Raw genomic sequence first — 4454 nt, forward strand, 5'->3', positions numbered from 1 at the left:
CTGCTATGAGAAAAATGGGAATTTCCTTTCTTATAACCAACCACATCCCTTCCAGCATGCCAAATGTATACAAACACAGTGCTCACAATAAAATTGGTAAAATCTTTTTACTGATTTGGTATTTATTGTCCATGTGCTTATTATTGGATACATTGTATTCATTATCCAAATTATTTTTTATATATATATGTATTATAATACTATTATGTTTTTTTCAAATATTTTTATTTTTAATTTTTGTGGGTACACAGTATGTGTATATATTTATGTGACATTTGAGATATTTTGAAACAGGCATACAACGGGTAATAATCACATCAGTGTAAATAGAGTATCCATCACCTCAAACATTTATCCTTTCTCTATGTTACAAACAATCCAATTATACTCAGTTATTTTAAAATGCACAATATATTATTGTTGACTATACTCACTCTGTTGTGCTATTAAATACTAGATGTTATTCATTCTATCTAATTATACTTTTGTACTCATTAAACATTCCTAATTCCCTCACCTCTCACTACCATTCACAGCCTCTGGTTACCATGATTGTACTCTCTATCTCCATGAGTACAATTGTTTTAAGGTTTAATTCCCACAATAAATGAGAACATGCGAAGTTTGTCTTTCTGTGCAAGCTTATTTCACTTCATGTAATGACCTCCAGTTCTATCCACGTTGTTGCAGATGACATTATCTCACTCTTTTTTTATGGCTAAATAGTATTTTATTGTGTATATGTCCTGAAGGGTTTTGCCAATGTTTTCTTTAAGTAGTTTTAAACTTTGAGATGTTAGATTTAAGTCTTTAATTCATTTTGATTAGATTTTCAAACAAGGCAAAAGATAGGCACCTAGTTTTACTCTTCTGGATATGGATATTCAGTTTTCACAGCACCACCCATTGAAGAGACTATCTTTTGTCCTATGTATGTTTTTGTGTCTTTGTCTAAATAAGTTCCTGTGTATGTATGGATTTATATCTGAGTTCCCGATCCTGCTTCTCTGATCTATGTGTTTGTTTTTATACCATGCTGTCTTGGTTACAATATCTCTATAGTATAAAGTCAGGTAATATGATTCCTAGTTTTGTTCTTTTGGCTCAGGATGGCTTTGACTATTGAGTCTTTTGTGCTTCCATACCTAATTTAGGGCTATTTTTTCTACTTCTGTGAAGAATGTTATTGGATTTTGATATGGATTGCATAGATCTCTTTACATAGTATGGATATTTTAACAATATTGATTCTTCTAATCCATGAATATGGAATATCTTTACATTTTTTGTGCCCTTTTAAATTTCTTGCATTAATGTTTTATAGTTTTTATTATAGAGATTTTTTAGTTAATTGGCTGTTTATTTCTAAATATGTTGATTTTGTATCCTGCAACATTACTGAATTTGCTTATCAGATCTAACAGTTTTTTGGTTGAGTCTTAGGTTTTCCCAAATATAAGATTATATCTGCACACAAAAATAATTTGAATTATCTCTTTTCCATTTGGATGCCCTTTATTTCTTTCTCTTGTCTGATTTCTCTAGCCAGGATTTCCAGTATTCTGTTGAATAACAGTCGTGAAAATGGGCAATCTTGTTGTGTTCCATGTCTTAGAGGAAGAGCTTTCAGGTTTTCTCCATTCAGTATAATACTACATATGAGTCTGTCATATATGGCTTTTGTTGTGTTAAAGTATGTTCCTTCTATACCCAGCTTTTTAAGGGTTTTTATCATGAAGAAATGTTGAGTATTACCAAATGCTTTTTCTGCATCAATTGAAAAGCTCATATATGTTTGTCTTTCATTCTGTTGATATGATGCATCACATTGACTTGTGTATATTGAACCATCCTTGCATCCCTGGGTAAATCCACTTAGTCATGATAAATGATATTTTTAATGTGTTCTTGAATTTGGTTTGCTAGTATTTGTTGAAGATTTTTGCTCAACGTTCATTAGGAATTTTGGCCTGTGGTTTTCTTTTTTGATGTGTCTTTGTCTTGGTATCAGGGTAATTCTGGCCTCATAGAATGAGTTTTGAAGTATTCCCTTCTCCTCTATTTTTCAGAATAGTTTGATTAGGATTGATATTAATTCTCCTTTAAGTGTTTGATAAAATTCAGCAGTGAGGCTGTTGGGTCCAAGGCTTTTCTTTGCTGGGAGACTTTTTATTATGACTTTGATCTCATTACATGTTATTCGTCTGTTCAGGTTTTGGATTTCTTTATGAGTCAATCTTAGTAGGTTGAATGTGTGTCGAAATTTATCTATTTCTTTTAGGTTTTCCAATTTCTTGTGTAGAGTTGCTCATAGTAGCCACTAATGATTTTTTCAGTTTCTGCAGTATCAGTTGGAATGTCTCGATTTTCACCTCTGATTTTATTTATTTGCGTCGTCTCTCTTTTTTTCTTCGGTTAGACATTTGGCAATTTTGTTTGTCATTTTAAAAGACCAACTTTTTGTTTCATTGATCTTTTGTATTTTTTTATTTTAATTTTATTTCTCTCTGCTTTAATCTTTCTTCTTTCTTTTCTTATAATTATTTTGGATTTGGTTCACTCTTGCTTTCCTTTTTTTATATATTTTTACATTTTTTAATTTAATTTTATTTTATTATTATTATTATTTTTTTGAGATGGAGTCTTGCTCTGTCGCCCAAGCTAGAGTGCAGTGGTGTGATCTTGGCTCACTGCAACCTCTGCCTCCCAGGTTCAAGCAATTCTCCTGTCTCAGCCTCCCGAGTAGCTGGGACTACAGGCACACACCACCACACCCAGCTAATTTTTGTATTTTTACTACAGACAAGGTTTCACCATATTGGTCAGCCTGGTCTTAAACTCCTGACTTTAGGTAATCCACCCACTTCAGCCTCCCAAAGTGCTAGGATTACAGGCATGAGCCACCATGCCTGTCCTGCTTTCTGGTTTTTATGATGTATCATTAGGTTTCTTATTTGAAGTTTTTCTACCTTTTAGATTTCGGTGCTTATTGCTATAAACTTTCCTCTTAGTACTGCTTATGCTGTATCCAACAGGTTTTGGTATGCCATTATCTTTTTTTTTTTTTAGAGAAATTTTTCAACTTTTTTCTTAATTTTTTTATATCAACTCACTGATCATTCAGGAACATATCATTTAATTCATTGTCTATGTATAGTTTCAATATTCATCTTGGTATTGATTTCCAGTTTTATTCCAGAATAAATATCTTCTCTGTGTTCAGAGAAGATATTTGATATAATTTTAATTTTTTGAATATTTTAAGACTTGTTTTGTGGCCTTATATATGGTCTATCCCTGAGAATGATGCATGTGTTGAGGAAAAGAATGTGTATTCTGTAGCCATTGGGTAAAATGTTCTGTATCTATTAGATCCATTTGGTCTATAGTGCAGATTATGTCTGATACTTTTTGTTAATTTTCTCACTGGATAAACTCTCTAATGCTGAAAGTAGGATGTTGAAATCTCCAGCTCTTATTGTACTGAGGTCTATCTCTCTCTTTAGCTCTAATAACATTTTCTTTCTATATCTGGGTGCTCCAGTGTTGGATACATGTATGTTTACAATTTTTATATCCTCTTGCTGAATTGACCCTTGTTCATTATATAGTGACCTTCTTTGTGTCGTCTTATAGTTTTTGTCTTGAAATCCATTTTGTCTGGTATAAGAATAGCTACTCCTGCTTTTTTTTTTTTATTTCCCTTGGCATAGAATATCTTTTACCATCCTTTTATTTTCAATCAAATGTGTCTTTCTAGGTGAAGTATATTTCTGGTAGGCAACAGATTGTTGGGACTTTTGTTTTTTATGTATTCAGCCACTCTATGTCTTTTGATGGGAAGAGTTTAGTTCATTTACATTCAAATTATTATTGATAAGTAAGGACTTAACTCCTGCCTTTTGTTTATTTGTTTTCAGGTTGTTTTGTGGTCTTCTTTTCCTTCCTTCTTTCCTGTCCTCCTTTTAGTGAAGGTGATTTTCTTTGGTTGTCTTAATTTCTTTCTTTTTTTATTTTTTTTTGTATGTATCTGTTATATGTTTTTAAATTTGAGGTTACCATGAGATTACACATCACATTTTTAACCTATAATTATTTATTTTATTTTATTTCAAATTATCCAACTTTATTTTCCAACTGCAGTGTCAAGAGATGTCACAGCCGCTAGGGTGAATGTACAACTTCTGCAGCTTTCAAAACCAGGCAGGAACCTACGTGACTGCACAAAAGACAAGACATGAGGTACACAGTTCAGGAAGAAATGGCTGGGTCTCTTCAACAATATTAGTTTAGAGCATTTTAAGGTAACACATACCCTAGTACTGCTTACAAACTAAAGGAGAAAGGGCGAGGCATCCGCCATACATCACATCCCTTCAAACAGGGAAGTGAGCATCAATTCTGTGTGAACAGCATCTTTGGATTACACATCAGCTTGTTTCACTTTGACTTCC

This window comes from Nomascus leucogenys, chromosome 1a, assembly GCF_006542625.1.
Source record: "Nomascus leucogenys isolate Asia chromosome 1a, Asia_NLE_v1, whole genome shotgun sequence".
NCBI classification, from domain to species: Eukaryota; Metazoa; Chordata; class Mammalia; order Primates; family Hylobatidae; genus Nomascus; species Nomascus leucogenys.